Below are 24,233 nucleotides of genomic sequence, written 5' to 3' on the forward strand. Positions count from 1 at the left end.
ACACGCACGTCCAAAACAGTACCTTGGCCACCACTTCTGCCGCAGCTGTCGCCCTCCTCCTCACATTCCAAAGTTCCGCGAGGCGGTCCGACCGGTGTATCCCGCGCTTCGGACCCTCCGGGTCTAGGTTCTGTCTACTGTCTCCCGCCGGCTAACACGGCCACATTCGAAATTCTCCGCCGTGCTCACCCATTGGCTGGCTGAGAGGTGGTCACGTGAGGCGACGGCGCAGCGAAGGACGCATCAGAGTCCCGCCCTACCGGGTACCTCACGTGACTCACTCCGAGCATTCACATCCGGGCGTCTACTGCTCCCCGGTCCCGGGAGGGCGGAGTCACTAGTCTGCGCGGTGACCTGTCGCCACTTTTTTGATCAGAGTCGTTGGCTTTTAGGGGTGGAGCCGCTGCGAGATCTTTAAGGGTGCGTATTTTAGGGCATTCAAAAGCTTCCTGTTACTTTAGTCTAGCAGCTTCCCGTCTTTGAGATTGTACTCGTGGGCTCCCTCTTGTGAGAAGAATCTCCTTGATTGTTTGCCCGCTCAAGCAGTCGACCTGCTGCACAGAGGCATCTGGTAGGGCCATTAAAGCCAAAATAGTTAGCACATTTTGGATTAACGGGATATTAGGGAAGTTCCAGATATCTGAAATATTCAGCTCCAGTTTCTTTGTCTGGCTACCTCTGGCTCTTTAACCCTCGGGAAATGGCACTGGCATCCACACAGCTACTGACCCAGAAGTCTGGGAAATTTTCCTTACTGGTTTTTTTATTCTCCCTCACCCTTTCCATGCCCTGTCAGTCACCCAGTCCTGTCAATTCTACCTTTTAAGTATTTTTTTCACGTCCAAACCCCACTATTTTCCATACAGCCAAATACCTAATCTCTTTCTATGGACTGTGTACCAGTAGCTACTCTGACCGCAGACTCCACTCCCTTATGTTCTTCATAGAGTGATATTTTGACAAAGCAAATATGATTGAGTATGAAGCACTTATATGACTCCCCACTGCATTTAAGATGGAGTTCAAACTCCTAAAGATGTTTGGTCTTTAAAGAGCCCTGTGGTTTCTAGTTTCACCTCTTCTGAATTTTCTTTCATTTCCTTGTAATTCATCTTGCTACTTTTGCCCATGCTGTTTTTTTTTTTTAAAGATTTTATTTATTTGAGAGAGAGACAGACAGTGACAGAGATAGCAAGAGAGCACAAGCAGGGAGGAGAGGGAGAAGCAGGCTCCTGCCCAGCAGGGAGCCGGACGTGGGACTCCATCCCAGGACCTCCAGATCATGACCCCAGCCGAAGGCAGACGCTCAACTCACTGAGCCACCCAGGTGCCCCTGCCCATGCTGTTTTGTTAAGAGCAGTCTTTCCTCCCCCTGGGCCCACTTAGTCTTATTCATGCTGCAGGTCTCATTGTAGAGGTGAATTATCTGTCCCCAAAGCCCCCTTAATAGCTTGCTTTGTACATCCTGGTGTCCTGCATGCACTTTTCCTTTGGTACCCCGTGTAGCAGTGACTTGTCATTCATTGCCTATTTATTCAACTTGCATAAAGCTAGGAACTATATATGTCTGTTTATAGTTAAGTATTCAGCATCTGTTGGGGCACCTGGGTGGCTCAGATGGTTAAGCGTCTGCCCCTGGGCTCAGGTCATGATCCTAGGGTCCTGGGATCGAGCCCCGCATGGGCTCCCTACTTGGCGGGGAGCCTGCTTCTCCCTCTCCCTCTACTGTTCCCCCTACTTGTGCTCTCTCGCTCTCTCTGTCAAATAAATAAAATCTTAAAAAAAAAAGTATTCAGCATCTATTTAGCAATTTGCTATTAGTAGATATTCACTGGGACAAAAGAAGAATAAGTAAATGAAACCTAAGCAATTGTTTTGAATTTAGGCATCAATTCATCATGAAGGTTTTTTTTTTTTTTTTTTTTTAAGATAACTAACATTCACATCCTTATCCTTGTCTAGGCCTCACCTCACGCCTTCTTGGCTTGAGTGGAAGAGATTAGAACATCTGTTTTTAGCCAACAACTTGTTCTCCCAGTGTTACGAGCCAGGTCACTTCCATTAGTTTACTACTCTGGGCAATGTGGCTTATATGTGCAGAAGCATCAAGAAGAAAGGATCAGGGCAGACATGCTGTGCCGGCTTGGAGGTAGGTGGCCACGGCTACTGCCTGCACTGCAGCTCAGGGCCTTGGGCCTGCTGCTTGCGCCAACCTCAACAGGCGGCATTAATCAGTCTGCCCTGCTGGTGTGGGTGGTGGCGTCAGTCTCTGCAGTTGGCTCAGGTGGCCCTGGCAGCGGTTAGGGGCCCTGGCCACCTTGGCACATGTGCAGGGCGCGTTGGAGTTGCTACTCGGTGTGCATACCGCCATAGGTCTGCCCTGGTGGACCTGCATTGGCCTCACCACTGTGGCCCAACACTGCGTAGTCACGTGTCTACCACACGACATCCTGGCCAAGGTGGAAAATTTGCAGCCAGAAAAAAAAAAAACAAACATTGCAAGGCATCTTAACCAAGAAGCTGCAGTTCGTACAAATCAGTTGAGGTGGTCCAAAAGATTTGCTAGGCTCACTTATCTAAAGAATATGTGGAGGCTTGGGGCACCTGGGTGGCTTAGTTGGTTAAGCCGAGGACTCTTGATTTTGACCATGTCAGGGTTGGGAGACAGAGCCCCAGCCTCGGGCTCCATGCTGAGCGGGTTGAGCCTGCTTGGGATTCTCTCTCTCCTTCTATCTCTGCCCACCCCCACCCCACCCTCATTGCACTCTCCATCTCTTAAAAAAAAAAAAAAAAAAAAGAATATGCGGAGGCTTTTTTCAGAGCTGTACGTTTGGGATAACTGCCACCCTTTGAAAGCCACTGTGTTGGTCTGGATTCAGTTTCTGTTGTGGATCTTCATGTCTGTTACTCTCCAGAATTTTAGCAGAGGGGCAACACATTCAGAAGCAGGGATTTCCATTCAGGAACCACTTAGCTTACTGATGGGGTCCTGTAGTTTCCTGACCTCACTGCACCACTTGGGTTCTGCTTATCTCCGCTGGTGTCATCAGTTTATTAAAGTGGAGATTTTTGCTCTGCAAAAAATTGGAATGTCTCCTTTTCAGACATATGTTGCATACTTTGTGTGGTATCAGTGTTCATGATTCCACCTGCTGTGACAGTACCTTCATTGATTGTCTTCCACTGGTTATGCTCCAGCTTCACCGGCCTTTCATAGAACTTACTGCTGTGTTCTAGGTTTTGCCAAGTTTGCTGAATGCTGGTGACCAAGTCACCAGATTCAGATATTCCTTATAAGGACCTCTTCACTGCCTTTTACACTAAGTTCATTTAAAGAAAAGGACATGCTTTTCAGTAATTTCGAAACAATTGCCAAGTGTTACTATCACAATATATTTAGGCTTAGAAATTCAGATGTGATTTAATTTGTTTTTATTTAAAATTATGAATTGTGTGAAGTACTATGGTTAAGATATAATCCAAATATATTTGACAACACTTAAAATCTTTTAAGTGCTAGAAATGTATGCTTAATTCTATCCTAAAGGGACACTGGGTGGCTCAGTCAGTTAAGCGTTTGCCTTTGGCTCAGGTCATGATCCCAGGGTCCTAGGATCGAGTCCTACAAAGGGCTCCTTGCTCGGTGGGGAGCCTGCTTCTCCCTCTGCTTGCCATTCCCCCTGCTGGTGTGCTCTTTCTCTCTCTCTCTCTGACAAATAAATAAAATCTTTAAAAAAAAAAAAATTGTATCCTAAAAACACAAAAGTAGAATCGAAGTGTCTAATTCTGCTTATAAAATTACTAGAGGCAACAGAACTTTGGAAAACAGGATTAAATACTGGATGATGTCAAATTATACTGACCAGTCTCATACATTAAAGCTTTATAAAGTAAGAGAATCCAGTGAGGTGATTCTTAAAATTTTGGAGGTGTGGAGGATCATAGGCCCATTTGCACATCTGCTAAAGCTATGGTTTTCTTTTCAGAAAAATCCTGGGACTCAAAACATGGGGGCCTTCATTGATGACCCCCCCTTACCCCTCCCCAAGACTTTCTGGTAATTCCTGGTTAAGAAATCTTATTCTAATGGAACACACAATGATGATGAGTTAATGTGTGACTTTTATAAAATGAACTTGAGGTACATGCAATAGAGTAGTCCTTACAAGAAAGTACCTAATGTAGTAGGTGATATTGCCTTTCAACACTGTTCTGAAAGAATACAAAAAGGGTACATTCCTTTTCTATAACTAAAGAAGTCTGGAACAGAGTGTAACACTAAGTACTGCTAGAGCCCAAAGTGGAAAATCTTAAGCATTAAGTTTGTTTAGTTAAAGGAAGAAAATCAAAAGGGCAGCTACCTATTATGGAGGTGATTTTATAAACTTTATTTGGAATGATTAAGTACTCTAACGGGTTTCAACTATGATAGATGTTTAATATAGGAAAAATTAATAGGTAATATAAATTGTGGATCCAGTTGTTTGCTTGTTTGATTTGAAAAGATGATAAAACTAATTGCAGTTTGGGATATTTATTAAATTTGACAGTCATTTGAGAAGATTAAAAAAATAATAGGAGAAAGGATCACAAATTAAATTAAAAAAAAATTTTTTTTTATTGCTTGAGGCCAGAAGGTGTGAATTAGAAAGTGAGAACAGGGCTGGCTTAATGAGCATGTGACCTGTGCTCAGAAAGGCCTTGTACTTGGTTTAAGGTTCTGCTCTTACCATTTTGAAATGCCTTTTCTTTTTTTTTTTCCCCCTGAAAGGTCTTACATTTATTACTGAACCAACCTACTGGTGCAGAGGCATAGTAACAGAGAAAAATCATTTCCCTGATAAAACATGTCTGTTGGCCAGGTAGGAAGGATGTTTACAGAGTGATAGAACACATGATCTTCATGCAGCTTAATTAAATATGTGGTGCCAATTAGGTGTGTCATCTCATGATGTGTGATGCCTTATAGACCCAGCTTGGTTCTTCTCCGGTGCCTCCTCTTGGAGTTGTACCTGATTTTATTACCAGTTTTTATCCGAATCCACTGGAGAATGGGATGATTCTGCTTTTGTTTCTTGGCCAGGAATCACTTGATTCTGAAAGTCTTGTGAGAAGACATGGCGAGAAACGGTCAGCCACACACAGCAGGATGGTGGCGAAAAAGAGAAAAGCTTGAAACGCTTAATAATTTATATTTGAGCTTGTGATTTGTAAGTGAAGTCTGATAAGACAATGGAACATGCACATGAGCAAATGAGATAACGTGCAATATGTGTGTCCATCTGTGTCTCTTGTTGCCTCATTGCCATATCGTGTTCAGGATGCTCAGTAAGTGGCTTCCATGACACACATACTTTATACTTGGGGCTCTGTGCTCAGAAGGGCTTCATACTTCGTTTAGTGCTCTGTTGCTATCTTGAAATTCCTTTTTTTAAAAAAGATTTGAGAGAGAGAGAGAGAGATGGGGGAGGGGCAGAGGAAGAGGGAGAGAGAATCCCAAGCAGACACTGCTTAGCACAGAGCCCGACATGGGGCTTGATCTCATGACCCTGAGATCATGACCTGAGCCAAAACTAAAAGTCGACGCTTAACAGACTGTGCCACCCAGGCACCCCTGCCATCATGAAAATCTTTTTTTTTTTTTTTTTTTAAAGATTTTATTTGTTTGACAGAGAGAGATACAGCGAGAGAGGGAACACAAGCAGGGGGAGTGGGAGAGGGAGAAGCAGGCTTCCCGCTGAGCAGGGAGCCCGACGCGGGGCTCGATCCCAGGACCCTGGGATCATGACCCGAGCTGAAGGCAGACGCTTAACAACCGAGCCACCCAGGCGCCCTGCCATCATGAAATTCTTAACAATTTTTGAAAAATTTTAATTCCAGTATAGTTAACATACAGTGTTGTATTAGTTTCAGGTGACAATACAGTGATTCAACAATTCTATGCATTACTCAGTGTTCATCATGATAAGTGTGCTCTTAATCCCCTTCACCTATTTCACCCATACCCCCTACCCACCTCCCCTCTGCCGTCAGTTTGTTCTCTATAGTTAAGAGTCTGTTTCTTGGTTTATTTCTTTTTGTCTTTTTTCGTTTGTTTCTTAAATTCCACATATGAGGGGCGCCTGGGTGGCTCAGTTGGTTAAGCGACTGCCTTCGGCTCAGGTCATGATCCTGGAGTCCCTGGATCGAGTCCCGCATCGGGCTCCCTGCTCGGCAGGGAGTCTGCTTCTCCCTCTGACCCTCCCCCCTCTCATGTGCTCTCTCTCATTCTCTCTCTCTCAAATAAATAAAATCTTAAAAAAAAAAATTCCACGTATGATTGAAATCATATGGTATTTGTCTTTCTCTGACTAGCTTATTTCACTTAGCATTATACTCTGTAGATCCACCCATGTTGATGCAAATGGCAAGATTTCATTCTTTTTTTATGGCTGAGTCATATTCCATTGTGTGTGTGTGTGTGTGTGTGTGTATTTATCTCTTTATCCAATCATCTATAGATGGACACTTGGATTACTTCCATAATTTCGCTATTGTAAATAATGCTGCAGTTAACATAGGGATGCATATATCTTTTCAAATTAGTGTTTTTGTATTTTGGGGGAATTACTGGATCAAATGGTAGTTCTAATTTTAATCTTTTGAGGAATCTCCATACTGTTTCCTTTTTTTTTTTTTAGAGATTTTATTTATTTATTTGACAGAAAGTGAGAGAGAGGAAGTAAGCACAAGCAGGGGGAGCAGCAGAGGGAGAGGCAGAAGCAGGCTCCCCACTGAGCAGGGAGCCCGATGCAGGGCTTGATCCCAGGACTCCTGGACCTCGACCTGAGCCGAAGGTTCAGGCTTAACCGACTGAGCCACCCATCCACGCCGCCTCTCCATACTGTTTTCCACAGTGGGTGTACCAGTTTGCATTCCCACCAACAGTGCACAGGGGTTTGTTTTTCTCCAGGTCCTTGCCAAGACTTGTTGTTGCTTGAATTTTTTATTTTAGCTCTCTGACAGGTTGTATCATTGTGGTTTTGATTTGCATTTCCCTGAAGATGAGTGATGGTGAGCATCTTTTCATGTGTCTGTTGGACATGTGTATGTATTCTTTGGAGAAATGTCTGTTCATGTCTTCTGTCCATTTTTTAATTGGGTTATTTGGGTTTGTTTTTTTTGTTTTTTTTTGGTATTGAGTTGTATACTTTCTTTATATGTTTTGGATACTAACCCTTTATCAGATATATCATTTGCAAATATCTTCTCCCATTCAGTAAGTTGTTTTTTAGTTTTGTTGATTGTTTTCTTTGCTGTGCAGAAGATTTTATTTTGATGTAGTCCCAATAGTTTATTTTTGCTTTTGTTTCCCTTGCCTTAGGAGACATATCCAAAAAGATATTGCTACAGCTCATGTCAGAGAAATTACTGCCTGTGTTCTCTCCTAGGATTTTTATGGTTTCAGGTTTCACATGTAGGTCTTTTATCCATTTTAAGTTTATTTTTGTGTATGGTGTAAGAAAGTAGTCATTTTTTTGCATGTGGCTGTCCAGTTTTCCCAACATCATTTGTTGAAGAGACTGTCTTTTTCCTATTGCATATTCTTGCCTCCTTTGTCAAAGATTAATTAACCATATTATCATGGGTTTATTTCTGGGCTCTCTGTTCTGTTCAAAATTCTTAATGATTTTATCTTTGAACTTTTATATTCACTTTGGGTCTCACTGAACTTTCACACATCTTAGCCTCAAGAAACTTTTAAAAACCTAATCTGAGATTGATTATTACCAGACAGTTTTAAGAAACTAAAGTTGACTTTATGGAGCCAATGAAGCCCCTTGGATACCAGCAAAACTTTAACTGAAATTTAATATTCTTAAATGTGCATAAAATCACTATTCTTGCTGCACTTGTGTAAATAACCAGGCCAGATCTGATGAGACTAGACTTATTTCACAAACAAATCAGAGTTACTGTAATTGTCTTTGGTAAAAATGAGGTGACTATAGAGAGAAAAATTGCATTTCATTAGAAAACTATAGTGTGCCCATTACAGATTATGTTTCTGCTCATTGTCTTTGAGGTTTTGTTATTAACCTGTAAACTGTATTGGACCGTGAGTTCTGCTTCTTCTAGTTCGAGTCCTCTTATATGTGGCTACAACTCTTCAAACTCACTTTTCTCCTACACTTGTGACTTAGAATCACTGAAAACCAAAACTGCCCTTTTGTCCATGTCCTAACTAGCTAAAGGGGGACAACTACATGAGGGCTGCAATAGCAGATTTTAGCTACTTGTATGAACAAATCCATATGTATGTTTGTATGCATGCATGTGAAAGTGTTAACTTATTCTTTCACTTGTATGGACAGAGGTTTTTCTGAATATTTAAGAGTTAAATCACTTTTGTTTATGTTTATTACTGCTTGAGGTTGAGGCTTTTTGAGTATTTTAAAAATATATACCCACAAAACTACTCTGTAAAGGAAAATATTGCCACCATTTTAGACCAGGTAACCTTCAAGTGTGTGCTATTTTTGTCCCTGTATCTAACTCAAGTCAGAACTTTAAAAGCAATTTGTTTTTGAAACTTGAAGTTCTTAAAATAGTGTGATACAATTGCTGCTGTTCCAATCCCCAAGAGTTTTCTGTGTGAAATCTTGAAATCAATACAGATGGAAGGGAGAACTTGGAATGTTAAACAAAACAAAATAGAAAAAGGAAAACAGGCAAAACTTCAGAGGTATCATCACAACAGATCATATATGCACAATCTTCATACCTATCTCTGTGTAGGCTGCTTAGACAGTTCACCAGAACACCCTGATATCATCAGATGTTAAAGCCGCAAACCAGGAAAATCCATCAGATTGAAACTGCCATCTTCATTTCACCATCTAAAGGTGCTTCCAGCTCAAATCTAGAAATGTTCTTCACTGACTGCTCTTTAGACTCAGAAACTCATTTATAAACTAGTTTATAATTTGCTCCAACTGTGAACCTGTTTCTCTTTGGATTCCATAGAAATACCTCTTATTAAATACCTGATTGCTCACACTATATAGAGCCCTACTTAGATGGAAACTCCTACCTGCAATACTGCCTCTTGAAATGAGACCTCATCTTATTTATCCTGTCCTAAATAATCATGATATGGTTCATTATTGTAAGACACAAATGAAATATTCAAATACTTATTTCCACCAATCCAAAAAGTTTTCTGAGATCCACTTCCAAAAGAAGACAATGGGTCCCATATAGTAAGACCTAGAGATTTGTTTTATTGGAAAAGACATCAATGAAAGATTGCAGTTGAACCTTATTAGAAGAGACCTTATCTACTACATGGAGCCCAAGGCAGGGCTCAGGACCCTGAGATCATGACCTGAGCCAAAATCAAGAGTTGGACGCTTAACTGACTGTGCCACCCAGGTGCCTTATAGAACAAATGTATTTTTAAACACTAAGGCAGAAACTCTGTTGGCTACCTGATATCCCTTCTTCTCTCTTAATAATAGAATATTATTGGAGTAGCAGTGTGTACAGCTATAATGAACATTTCAAATCTCCCTTTTACAATATCTAATATGAATGGAAGTCCTTGTAGAGGGAACTGTGTAAGTTTCATGACATATTTTTTCTTTTTTTTTTTTTTTAAGATTTTATTTATTTATTTGACAGAGAGAGAGATAGCAAGAGCAGGAACACAAGCAGGGGGAGTGGGAGAGGGAGAAGCAGGCTTCCTGCCGAGCAGGGAGCCCGATGTGGGACTCGATCCCAGGACCCTGGGATCATGACCTGAGCCGAAGGCAGACGCTTAACAACTGAGCCACCCAGGCGCCCACATGACATATTTTCTTAAGCTTGCAGCTTAAGAGGAGTCTAAATCCTAAACCTGGTATAGCAGAAATGGTTTCATCTTTCATGTCACATTACATCATGCCTTAATTACTTATTTCAATGTCTCTCTTTCCTAAAATGTGTAGGCTCTATGATGACAGGAGCTGTGTCTGTCTTGTTTTATACTGGATCCCAGAAGAGGCACAGAAAAAAAAAAAACTTTGCTGCATGAATGAATGAATGAATGAATGAAGCAATGACTGTCTGAACTTTGTGTTGAGAAGGATTCTGAGTTAGTATTGTACTCGGGAAATAATGTCATTGTCAATTTGTTATGAATGTCATAGGCATACCACAGGGGAGGAAATACACACCTCCCAGACATGTGTCATTTTCTTTTTTGTTTTGTTTTTGTTTTTTGTTTTAAATTAATAAACTTTAACTTTCAGAGCAATTTTAGGGTCATGGCAAAATTGAACAGAAAGTACAGAGTTCCTATATACCTCTTGACCCCACACATGCACAGCCTCTCCCATTATCAACATCCTGCCCCAGAGTGGTACATTTGTTACAACTGATGAATCTACATTGATATGTCATTATTATCCAAAGTTCATAGTTTAAATTAGGGTTCACCTTTGGTATTATATGTTCTATGGGTTTTTTAAAATTAAAATTCAATTAATTAACATATAGTGTATTATTAGTTTCAGAGGTAGAGTTCAATGATTCATCAGTCATATAATACCCACTGCTCCTTATATCACATGCCCTCCTTAATGTCCATCACCCAGTTAGCCCACCTCCCTCCAGCAATGCTCAGTTTGTTTCCTATGATTAAGAGTCTCTTATGGTTTGTCTCCCTCTCTGATTTTGTCTTGTTTTATTTTTCCTTCCCTTCCCCTATGATCCTCTGTTTTGTTTCTTAAATTCCACATACGAGTGAGATCATATGATAATTGTCTTTCTCTGATTGACTTATCTTGCTTAGCATAATACCCTCTAGTTCCATCCACATCGTTGCAAATGGCAAGATTTCATTTTTTTTTTTTTTGATGGCTGAGTAGTATTCCATTGTCTGTGTATCCATTCATCTGTCCATGGACATCTGGGTATCTGGGCTCTTTCCATAATTCGGCTGTTGTGGACATTGCTGCTATAAACACTGGGGTGCAGGTGCCCCTTCGGATCACTATATTTGTATCTTTGGGGTAAATACCTAGTAGTGCAATTGCTGGGTCATAGGGTAGCTCTATTTTCAACTTTTTGAGGAACCTCCATACTGTTTTCCAGAGTGGCTGTACCAGCTTGCATTCCCACCAACAGTGTAGGAGGGTTCCCCTTTCTCCTCATCCCCGCCAACATCTGTCGTTTCCTGACTTATTAATTTTAGCCATTCTGACTGGTGTGAGGTGGTATCTCTTTTTTTTTTTTTTTTTTTTGTATTTCCCTGATGCCAAGTGATGTGGAGCATTTTTTCATGTGTCTGTTGGCTATTTGTATGTCTTCTGTGGAGAATGTCTGTTCAAGATGTGTCATTTTCATTAAAGCTTTGTGTTATAAACACAAATCACTAATGTTATGCTATTTAAGGATAAGTTTGCTTTTGTGTTATGTGTTGATGTAATGAACTAGGAAGCACTTATAGATCAGTGAAAGTTATAAGTATTAAAGGAATAATAAGAATGTTGAAGTTGAATTAAAATTAGTTTGTTTTGTTCAATCTCCTTTTAGTTATAGATTTTGGAGGTTATGTGATTTATTGAAAGTCTCACAGTTTCTTGAAGTGGTTTCTTATATTTCCCCTTGACAATATATTCCTGCCTCACCTCATTAACCACCTCACCTAAATTAACCACCATTACAGAGCTGTATAGCTAATTATTCTAGTGCAAAGGAGGGATAAAAACAACAGAATCAGAAAGATTATTTTAAAATTGCATTAAAAGTCCTGAAACTCTGAAATTTCAGTTGCTACCTTTTTCCACCACCCTCTAACTCCAATTTTTAAGTGAAATTAAACAGAGATTGAAACTCTGATACAGTTTTTCCTTTCATTAAAAAAAACCCCCAAAACTCTCTAAATCATACACACTCAACTCTATTCATGTTGACTAGAAACATATTTATTCAATATTCATTTCTATTATATAAATATTCTCAAGTGTCTACATTTGACACTCTATTTTGACACATTTGTGTTTATCCTTGGAAATCTTAATTCCGTTTGATGTTATTTTATAATTTCTTTCAAAACAATTTTCTTCAAATAAACAAGGTCTTTTTTAGGTCTGAAAGACTAGACTGGCAACATGTGCTGAGAGAAGGTAATTTTGCTTTAAGATGGCACTAGGTATTAGAACAAAAGGGGGCTGATAACTGAGAAAGAGGCCAATGGTGAAGGCGGTACAACAATTAGAAGGTGGTTTCTGGAATAGTCAAGAGATGTCCACATACTTGTAAAACTCCAAACTAATTATTTCTTAGATTACCTATGGCAGTGGTATTATATTAGCATGTCTAGCTACATATGAAATATATCAGCTTCCTGTGCAATGTGAAACAATAGGAAACCATTCTAATTTACTATTTTTCCAGCATTCTTTCCTTTAAATATTATTTTGCTCAAATAGAAATGCATTGTTTATTAATAGCATAAGATTTTGGTCATGATTTAGTATGGAGTTATAATAAAAATAAAATATGGTTAATTCTAGGCACTTGTAGATTTTACTAGTAAATTGCTTAAGTTGCAGAACATTAAATAGTGAATTATTCCATCTGACAGTGGTTGGCTAACTTTGCCAGACTGGGAGAATGGATATGTGCACTGAGGGAAGATAAATTTTACCTTACCTAAGAGACAGATTGCGATAGTCAGTCAAACTCTTTCACTGAGGAACTTGGTAAAAACACAGAGGTGCAGGCCTTATCCTACCTCAACAAGCCTGGGCCTTTCTCATCTATATTTGTTCTCCAGGTGATTCTGATGCTCATCAGACCTTTATGTGCACATAAATCACCTGGCCATGTTGTTAAAATGCAGATTCTGATTCACTAGATGTAAGGCTGGGCCTGAGATCCTGTATTTCTAACAAGCTCCCAGGTGTTGCCGATGCTGCTGGTCAGTGGAGCATCTTTTGAGTAGCAAAACTCTAAGACAGTGATTCTCAGACTTGGTGCACACTGTAATCATGTGGGGACTTTTAAAATTACTATCTAGTACCCATCCCCAGATAGCTTGATTTGGTAAGTACATAGATGGAGTGAAACTTAGGCACTAGGGATTTTTAAAAGCTTCTAGGTGATTCTAACATACAGCCAAGTCTGAGAACCACTGCTGTAAATGACCAATTCTAGAACAACTGGTCTCTTTTGGTTATCCACCCTCTCAACCATTAGGTCCTAATCTCCTTTCTGGAGAGTGATTTACCTTTGTATCTCTACCTGGGAACAGATCTATTCCATTTGAAAGTAAGTAGGAGACACAGTGCTCCTACTGGTAAAAACCTTACATATCTTTCCTAGGAATAAAGGATATTCTCTTCCATAATCTCAGTACAATGATCAAAATCAGAAAATTTTACATTGATACACTATTTTCTAGCCTACAGTCTGTATTCAAATTTCATCAATTGTTGCAATAATTTTTTTATAACTATATTTTTTCTCAGGTTCATGATCTATGCTAGAATTACTTTGTTAGTTTGTTCCTCAAGATTCAGTTTGATTCTAACTCCTTTGCTACTATATGCTAGGACAGGTTGGCTGGGTTCAGTTCCCTTTAGTTAATTGTCTTTTGCCTTTTAAAATATAGCTTTATCTGTGTTAGTATGCTTTCTTGCCATCAAGGCCTTCACATACAAAAAGGCCACAAATAAATTTGCTTTAACTTCCATTTCAGCCTGCATTTACTCCTGTAATAACTGCCTTGGATTGCAGACATGACTCTTCAGCCAGCGCTGTGAAATAGATGGGTCTCACCTATATGCTTCTCAGGTAGGCCATCTTAAAAAAGGTAAACCACTGGACACCAAAAACATGATCCATTAAAGGAAGAATTGATAAATTGTACCTCATGAAAATGAAAAAAAGTTTGCTCTGTGAAAGGTCCTGTTAAGAGGATAAAAAGACAAGTTACTGACTGGGAGAAAATGTTTGCAAACCACCTGTAGTAGGCTGAATAAAGGGTACTTAAAAATATCAAGTCCAATCCCTGGAACTTGTGTTATTTGGAAACAGGGTTTTTTTTTTTTCTTTAAAACTTTTATTAGGGGCACCTGGGTGGCTCAGTCAGTTAAGTGTCTACCTTTGGCTCAGGTCATGATCCCGGGGTCCTGGGATTGAATCCTGCATCTGGCACCCTGCCCAGCGGGGAGTCTGCTTCTCTCTCTCCCACTGACCCTCCCCCCCGCTCGTGCTCTCACTCACACACTCTCTCTCTCAAATGAATAAATAAAAAGTCTTTAAAAAACTTTCATTAATTAATGTTTTCAAAATACATAGAATGTGACAATAAAAGGGATAATTTTCTTGCCTAATCATATCTAATTAATTAGATGTAATTAAGCTAAAGATTTTGAGATAAGGAGATTATTTTTGATTACCCAGGTGGGCCCTAAATGCCATCACAAGAATCCTTGTAAGAGAAAGGCAGACAGTGATTTTACAAATACACAGAGAAAGGAAGATGATGTGAAGATGGAAGTAGAGAGTGGAGTGATGCAAAGCCACCAGGTAAACACACAGAGGAGAAGGAGATGTGAAGATTGAGCAGAGAGAGAGAGAGAGAGAGATGACCATAAGTTTAGGCGTGCTGGCAGCCACTAGAAGCTGGAAGAGGCAAAGAAAGGCTTTTCTTCAAGAGGTAATACCCTGCGGATACCCTGATTTTAGACTTCTAGCCTCTAGAACTGGGGGAGAATACACTTCTATTGTTTTAAGGCACCCCCTTTGTGGTGATCTGTTACAGCAGCCATAGGAAAACAATACAACACTATCCAACAAAGGGTTACATCTTGACTATATAAAGAATGTTGAAACCCAGCAGTAAAAAACAACCTAACTAGAAAATAAGCAGAAGACATGCACAGACATTTATTTCACTGAAGAGGATAAACAAATGGTAGAAAAGCACATGAAAAGATGTTTAATAGGATTAGCCATCAAGGAAATGCAAATTAAGACCACAATGAGATTTCAGCTATACACCTATCAGAATGACTAACATAAAAAATAATGACAACACCAAATTCTGGTAAAGATGTGGAGAAACTGGATCATTTATACATTGCTGGTGGGAATGTAAAACCATATAGCCACTCTGGAAAAAAGGTAGGTTCTTAAAAAATGAAATATGTGATTATCATATAATCCAGCTATTGCGCTCTTGGGCATTTTCCCCCAGAGAAATGAAAACTTAGGTTTACACAAAAACTTGTACATAAATATTCATAGAAGCTTTATTTGTAGCAGCCCAAATCTGGAATCATTACAGATGTCCTTCAATGGGTGAATGGTTAAACAAATTGTGGTACATTCATACCAAGGGTAACAAATAAAAAGGAATGTTGATACATGCAACAATTTTGATGAATCTCCAAAGAATGATGTTGAGTAGAAAAAGTCAATCCCAAGAGGTTACATACTGTATGATTCCATTTATGTAACAATTTTGAAATAACAAAATTTTAGAAATGGAAGCCAGGTTAGTGATTGTCACCGAATAGAAACAGGGATAGGGACAGTTGGGAAGAAGGTGAGTATGCTTATAAAAGTGCAACATGAAGGACACTTGAGATTTATTTTTTTTCTAACCGTTAAAAAATAAGAGCTGTGTTATGATTTATACACCATACAGTTCACCCATTTAAAATGTACAAATCAATGGTTTTTAGTATATTCACAGATACTTGCAACAATTGTCACAATCAATTTTAGAGTATTTTCATCACTCCAAAAAGAAACCCCGATAACTACTAGAAGTCATTCCCTATTTCTCCCCAGTCCCCTCCCTCAGCCCCAGGCAATCCCTAATCTATTTTCTGTTTCTATATGTTTGCTTATTTTGCATATTTCATGTCAACGGAATCATATAATATAGGGTCTTTTGTGACTAGCTTCTTTCACTTAGCATCACAATTTCAAGATTCACCTATGATGTAGCACATATGCACTCTTCATTCCTTTTTATTGCTGAATAATATGCTATTGTATAGATTTTTCACGTTTATTTATCCATTCATATGTTGGATTTAGGTCTTTCCTGCTTTTTGGCTATTATGAATAATTCTGCTATGAACATTTGTGTAAAATTTTTTGTGTGGGCATATGTTTCTATTCTCTTGGATATATATCTAAGAGTATAATTGCCGGGTCAATGGTAACTTCACATTTACCCATTTGAGGAACTGCCAGCCTGTTTTTTGAAGCAGGCACACCATTTGACATTCCTGCTAGCAGAATATGAGGGTTCAGATTTATCTACATCCTCATGACCCTTGTTATTATCTTTCTGAGTCCAGCCATCCTAGTGGGTGTGATATTGTATCTCATTTACTTTTAAATTTGCATTTCTCTGATGTGCAATATACCAAGCATTTTTCCATATGTTTATTGGCCATTTATATGTCTTCTTTAGAGAAAGGTCTATGGAGATAATTTGTCCATTTAAAGAATTGGGTTATTTGTTTCTATTATTGAGTTGTAAGAGTTTTTTAAGTTCTCTATATATTTTAGATAAAAATCTTTTTATCAGACATATGTTTATAAAAATGTCCTCTCACTATGTAGGTTGTCTTTTCACTTAATGGTATACATTGAAGTTTAAACATTTTTAATTTTGATAAAGTCCAAATTTATTTATTTATTTATTTATTTATTTATTTATTTATTTATGCTATTGTTTGTGCTTTTGTTGTCATATCTACGAAATCATTGCCTCATTCAAGGTCACAAAGATTTACACCAATGTTTTCTTCTAAGAGTTTATAGTTTTAGTTCTTATGTTTAGGTCCCTGTGGTTTATCTTGACTGTGGTGGATACATAAACCTACACAGGTAATAATACAGAATTTAACACACATATACACACCTACACACACAGCAGATGAGTACAAGTAAAACTGCAGGAATCTTATTAAGATTGGTGGATTGTATCAATGTCTATATCTTGGGTATGATATTATACTATAGTATTATAAAATGTTACCATTAGGGTAAAGTAAGCAAAGTGTACAAGGGATCTTTGTATTTTTTCTTAGAACTACATGTGAATCTAAAACTATCTCAATAAGGTGCCTGGGTGGCTCAGTCAGTTATGCATCTGCCTTCAGCTCAGGTCATGATCTCAGGGTCCTAGGATCCAGTCCCGCATCAGGCTCCCCGCTCAGCAGGGACCTGCTTCTCCCTCTGCCTGCCACTCTCCCTGCTTGTGTGCGTTCTCTCTCTCTGTCAAATAAATAAGGAAAATCTTAAAAAAAATAAAATTATCTCAATAAAACTTTCAATTAAAAATAAGAATCCTTAGAAATTGGTATTTCTCCCCCTCCCTTTTTTTTGCCTCAATAAAAGGGCAACATAATAGCAAGGATTGACAGGTGAAATAAGAGCATTATGTGGGTATGGGTAATTCTTGTCTTTAAAAATAAGCAGTCGGCATGTAATAGTTCTAGTGTTAATTTTACACACATTCCTGTTTCAACATGTACAGATACTTGCAACAATTGTCACAATCAATTTTAGAGTATTTTCATCACTCAACATGTAGTACTGATTTTGATTTCCACCAAAAGCCTAATAATAATGGCATAGGTAAGTGAAATTTACTGAATAGAAATAATTTTAAGTGCCAATAATTTTTAAAAAGTAACTACATGTTGGACTATATCACACTTAACACATGAGTAAATAAAAGCACAGGTTATCTCATTACCTCTTGAAATTTTAAATCAGATCTCTGAAAATTTTATTTTTGCTAAGCTTTAATCTTTTTTCTTTTTAAGGAACAACTGTTAATGGGCACTTAGCTGCTTTATTGAATATGAGAAAAACCATCATGTGCCATATTAATGCAAATTACTATAAGTACAAGGCAAAAGGACATAGTAATCCTTTGTGGTTTTATTCTTCTTTGGGAGAGGTTGGGAGAATATTGGCTTGAATTCTATCATCCTGTCTACTTACGTTTGAGTTCTTAAAAATGCTGTTCATAAAACTTGTTAGGTGACAAGCTGAGCATTAAATGTAATGTTAATGGTAAATTATTTGTAAATGTCTATCTTAAGGTTTTTTCTTTTTTTTTAAGATTTTATCCATTTATTTGACAGAGAGAGAAAGAAGAAAACACAAGCCAGAGGGAGAGGCAGAGGGAGAAGCAGACTCCCGGCTGAGCAGGGAGTCTGCCTCGGGGCTCAGTCCAAGCATGATATTATAAAAATCTGTTATTGTTTTTTTGCCCTTTGAGAATTTCTAAATACAAATTAAGTTAAAGGATTGTTCCAAAATCTGTGTCATCAAAAGGCATTGAAACATTTCTTATGGCAGGAAAGGATCTCGTTAGTCTTTTGGTTACTATTGTCTGGGATTAACAAATAAGAAGAAACCAGCTAGGAAATGGCTAACATACTGGGAATATTTGTATATACCAAAATACCACTACTTCGTTGCCTTTGTATCTGAATGGTCCTGGGAAGATTCTTTTGCTCCTCAGCAGGTGTGGGGTGTGCACCAGAGACTGTCTCTGGTGATCTGGCCGTTGTACTCTGTCATCTCCATCTTGAGCATATAGGGAATTATGCTATCAAAACATTGACAGTGAGACCAGTAAATAAATGAATAAATAAATAAAATGAAAAAAATAATAAAAAATTAAGTTCTATTATGTTGGAGCTCAGTGCCAGCAGATAGATGAGAATCTGGGCCACTCAGAAGGTGGGTGTCTTCTGAGTAGGGTTTTTGAACATAGTCTTGTAAGTCCACCTCTGCTTTTTTTTTGGAATTTTTCAATCTGGTTTGTGCTGGTCAAACCTGGATGATCAGGACTAAAGAGAACTATAGCTTTAAGGTATGCATATTCCTAGCTGTCTATATCCAGCTCCACCGTACTGTTAACAGAAAGTCCTGACACTTCCAGATGTGCTCTATGACTTGCTTTATCCAGTAACCAGCAAGTTTATCTTCCTGGGTGCTGAGGTTCTGCAGGTGGTTGATGGTGGCTGCTAAGATACTGGAGAGACTCACCACTGGGCACACTGGGTCAGGCCAAGGGTGAAGGGCTCATTCTAGCAGGGCAGCATGAGGCCGGTGTTACATTCCTGACCAAGTGTCTGAACTGCTGAGATTGACCTGGGCTCTTGCGTGGGGAGGAAAAGCAAGTGGGATGTAGACTTGCAGATGCAGCTCATGTTGAGGTATTCTGGAATGGGGCTGGGCATCGTGACCCTAGATGGGATGTAAGTGTCTAAAAGGAGGGTGCCTTTGGGTGCCTGGGTGGCTCAGTTGGTTAAGCGACTGCCTTCAGCTCAGGACATGATCCTGGAGTCCCAGGATCAAGTCCCGCATCGGGCTCCCTGCTCAGCGGGGAGTCTGCTTCTCCCTCTGGCCCTCCCCCTCTCATGTGCTCTCTCTCTCTCTCTCTCTCTCAAATAGGGTGCCTTTGACCTCATTGATGGGTGGGGACTGGTCTCCAATGATGACGTGGATGCTGCCTCCTCCACTAGTGTCTGTCCTGTCTGCGAGGCTTGGAGACATGAAGCTGTCTGTGTTATTAAGTGCTTTTGCTAAGGTATCAAATGCTCTAGGAATCTCACTTGCAGACTGGTTCTCCCACAGTACTTCCGAAGCATTACCATTGTTAAGGGATTCATTTAGATCAGCAGGGGAGGCTCCTACATTTGCCAGTATGCCCAGAGCCCCTTGGCTTGTCTCAGGTTTAGAATACATGGTCAAGAGAACCATACCATCCCCGTGTATCAAAGGTTCCTGGATGTTCACAAGTGTCCTGGATCAAGAAGATCTGTTTCTTAGTTGAAGCAGCACAATTGCTTGGTTTCTCCCATGGCACATCAAAAGGCTTCTTCTCCCCACCCCAAAGGGCTTCTGTTCACACTGTGTAGATTACGTTTCCATACCCATCTCTGAGCATTTTTTCATTCAACAAAACTGACAGCTGTTCTGGTGGTGCTTATTGATGATGCAGTCTTAGTTGCTCTGACAGCTGTAGGTCAAATTTTTCCTAATGTCCCTTTTGAATACATTTTGCATCCTTCAGAACTGACCGCCCCATAGTGACAGCCAGGGGCTTTGTGGCCCCAGACCATATAGTACTACACCACCTGAGGCTACTGGATGTGGGCCTTCCACAGGAAACCCTCCGCAGAAGCAGAGTCCCTGATGATCTGGATCCTGCCAAGGATGAGGTTATCCCAGGTGGTGAGAGTGAGCTGCCTGGCATTGGAGGTCTCTGGGGAAGCCAGGATCACCTTCTCAGTCCCAGCTGATGAGGAAGAACTGCTGCTTGCGGAATCCAGAGGTGCTCACTGCGGTGATAATCTGGATCTTCTGTCCTGTCTGCTGGTCTGTCGCAACCTGAACGCTCCGAGAGGCCGGGCTACCGCAGGGTGCGCGGAGGTTGCCTGGATGCACCGGGAGGGGCTGGCCTACCTGGGGAGATTCCTGCAAGCGATCTGTGTGTGCTGTGCCGCAACCTACACTCTGCTGAACCAGCCCTTCCAAATTTGTAGCAAAATCATCAAAGAAACTCGGAATTTGGCACCAAAGTGGCCTAGAAGCAGGTATGGCATCTGTGGTGGGCGGCCCTGGACGGAGGGCAGGGCGCAAGAGGCCGAGCTTCCAGGCGCGTTGGCTGGTGGCTGGTGGCTGGTGGCGGGAGCCGGGGTGAGGGGGGCGGCTTGCAAGGCTATGGGCCAGAGGGGAGACGCCGTGGTGGGCGGGGCATGGGGACCGGCTGGGGGCGCCCTGGGGTTCTGAGGAAGGAGGATTGTTACTGTTCTTGTCTGCAGGGTCAGAGTTCATGACCCCCGTGCCTCTGCAACCGGCTTGCTTTTTTCTTTAAAGGTTGAAAAAAAATTATGAAGCCTTAGGAAATACTGAGTATAATTAATCTGTAGTCCAGAGTTAGATACAATTTAATAATTGTTCAATTCCAAAATAAAAGTTGTTGTGAGCCCATGAAATTTTCTTGATTGTGTTGATTTTAATTGATTTTAATACATTGCGTTGATTTTCTAAAACAACTCAGAGGAGATTTTAATTGATTTAATTATTTGATTTTAATTGGTTTTAATACATTGCGTTAATTTGCTAAAACAACTCTCTGAGGAGACAATATTTATAATAGCTAGAGTATTTATGAAAAATCTGGCATCAGGTATTTATATATTTGTATATATGCATATGTGTGTGTGTGTGTATGTGTATGTATAAAACCCAAGATTATATGAACTAGGAAACAATTGTATGTCTCAACAGCAGTACTGGAGTGCAGAGTTTGAGACTGAGATTTAAAAATGCTTTTCGAAATGTGGGATTTGGAAAAGGAGCAGACATTTTGTTTCCAAAACCTGAAGTTTTTCTGAGGACTGAAATCAAAGTTGTAACTGCCATAGAAGAGGGAAAAAGGGAATGTGAATGTGGTGCAGAACAACCTGGCCCCAATCATCTATCTCATGTGCAGGGTGAAGGCACTGAAGGATCGCCCTGCACTGTATCTAGAAAAACCCACACATGAATTGATTCCAGGTATGATGATCTGCCTCTTGGGCAGACAGCCAGGCCTGCAGTCAGATGTGGACAATCACTGGGTGGTTTGCCACCTGCCTCATGGCCCAGATCTGTAAGCATTTCAGCACAATCACTAACAACATCCAGTCCCAGATCACCATGACCGTCACCAAGAGCTAGGTGGACTGAGAAGACTCGTGGACAACTCACTGTGGCTCCATCTCAGGCTCGGCAGAGATGGGACATGATATGATTAAGACTCTGATTCTGCCATGGCTATACAGCAGGAAGGGAAGTGGATCTGCAGTGTTCTGGATGGCCCTGTGGTGAGCAACATCAACCACATCTGAGCTGACCACATGCAGAGCCTCCTCCTGAAACACTATGCCCCAGTACCAGCAATGCTGCACCCACCATCTGATAATCAGGATTCCTGTGGGGCAGAATTTGGGTCCCTTGGACTCCTCTTCTCCTCCCATGTGGTCAAGGCTGTGGCCCAGGCTGCTTTGCAGGCTCAGCAGGTCAACAGGACCACTCTGACCACCACTCAGCACTGGTTCATACTGACCTTTTGCAGGCCCCTCAGTTTTACCCTAGGACCTCTGGTTTGCTGAAGGTCCCTGATGCCACCACACTGCCCATCCAGACACTGGTAGGGGTGTGAACTGCTGCCCCATCTCACCCTTCCCCTCCTCTAACCAAGTTTATTATAATGTCATTGTCCTCCAGTGGCTCATCCACCCAATCAATAGTCCCTCAGCACTTCATCTTCTGGCTCAGGTTCTAGCACTACCTCTCCTGTCACCATCATTGTTCCCAGTGGGCAGCCCATTGTCACACTGATCTCCACTGCCACAAGAGCACCCCCACCTTCCTTTGGTCCCTGGCATTGTCCAGAAGTACATTATGGTCTCCTTTTCCTCAACAGAGGAGGGGCAAAGGAGGCCCTACCACCTATCCTTCTCCAGCCCTCCTCAGTCCTCAACCCCCTCCCAACTTGAAGCCAGTGCCCTCTGTGGGGGAAAGAGGAAGCTGGGGACAGCCCTCCTCCAGCTGCAGGGACTCCACAAAGGCTCATGGCTTCTAGCCCTCTGGATCTGGCTCCTGTCAGCCTGCTCCTTGATGTTGTTACACCTCAGCCGACTTTCTTCTTTCCCCCAGATTCTCATACACATGCTGGGTGGTAGTCTGTTTCCCCCACATTGCTTTCTTTTTAGATATTGTGCAGCCAAGTCCATATTATAAAAGTTTGTTAAAAAAACAACAAGACTTGAATGTAAGACCTGAAATCATGAAACTCCTGGAAGAAAACATAGGCAGTGAGGCTCCTTGACATTGGTCTTGGTGATGGTTTTTTGGATTTGACACCAAGAGCATAAGCAACTAAAACAAAAATAAACAAGAGGGACTACGTCAAAATAAAAAAGCTTTTGCACAGTGAAGGAAACCACCAACAAAATGAAAAAGCAACCTACTGAATGGGAGAAGATATTTCAAATGATATATCAGAGAAGAGACTAATATACAAAATGTATAAAGAACATATACAACTGAACACCAAAACCCCAAATAATCCAATTTAAAAATGGGCAGAGGACCTGAATAGATATTTTTCTGTTTTTGTTTTGTTTTGTTTTAAGTAGGCTCCATGCCCATTGTGGAGTCCAACATGGGGCTTGAACTCACAACCATTAGATCAAGACCTGAGCTAAGATCAAGAGTTGGACACTTAACTGACTGAACAGCTCAGGCGCTCCTGAATAGATATTTTTCCAAAGAAGACATACAGATGGCCCACAGACACATGAAAAGGTGCTCAACATCACTAATCATTGGGGAAATGCGAATCAAACCCACAATGACATACCATCTTACACCTGGCAGAATGGCACTACTATCACAAAGACAAGAAATAAGTTTGGCCAGGATATGGAGATAAGGGGACCCTTGTGCACTGTTGGTAGGACTGTAGATTGGTGCAGCCACTGGGAAAACAGTATAGAGTTTCCTCAAAAAATTAAAAATAGAAATATCATATGATCCAGTAATTCTACTACTGGGTATTTACCCAAAGAAAATGAAAACACCTATTTGAAAAGATACACGCACCCCTATGGTAATTGCAACATTATTTACAATAGCCAAATTATGAAAGCATCCTAAGTGTCCATAGATAGATGAGTAGATAAAGAAGTTATGGTATCTGTATCTATATATCTATATATAGTGGGATGTTATACTCAGCTATAAAAATGAATGCCATCTTGCCATTTGCAATAATATGGAAGTGTCTAGAAAGTATTATGCTAAGTGAAATAGTCAGTTGGAGAAAGACAAAAACCACATGATTGACTCATATGTAGAATCTGACAAACCAAACAATCAAACAAACCAGAAGAAGATTCATACATACAGAGAACAAACTGGTAGCTGCCAGAGGGGAGGTGGGTAGGGGAATAGTTGAAATAGGTGAAGGGTATTAAGAGGTACAAATTTCCAGTTACAAGATAAATAAGTCGCAGGGATGAAAAGTACAGCATAGGGAATATAGTCAATATTATAGTAATAATGTTGTGTGGTGACAGAGGGTAACTATACTTATTATGCTGACCATAGTACAGTGTATGGAATTGTTGAATCACTATGTTGTATACCTGAAACTAATATAA

At 40.4% G+C, this 24,233-nt stretch overlaps 3 pseudogenes; 2 read left to right on the forward strand and 1 right to left on the reverse strand.

Moving 5' to 3' along the window:
- Nucleotides 1-276: 276 nt before the first annotated feature.
- LOC116635068 lies at nt 277-22,687 on the forward strand (annotated as a pseudogene).
- Nucleotides 2,802-3,358, forward strand: LOC116635244 (annotated as a pseudogene).
- Nucleotides 4,858-5,119, reverse strand: LOC116635071 (annotated as a pseudogene).
- Nucleotides 22,688-24,233: the final 1,546 nt, after the last annotated feature.

The sequence above is a fragment of the Phoca vitulina genome, unplaced genomic scaffold, assembly GCF_004348235.1.
Source record: "Phoca vitulina isolate PV1807 unplaced genomic scaffold, GSC_HSeal_1.0 scaffold10, whole genome shotgun sequence".
Classification (NCBI taxonomy): domain Eukaryota; kingdom Metazoa; phylum Chordata; class Mammalia; order Carnivora; family Phocidae; genus Phoca; species Phoca vitulina.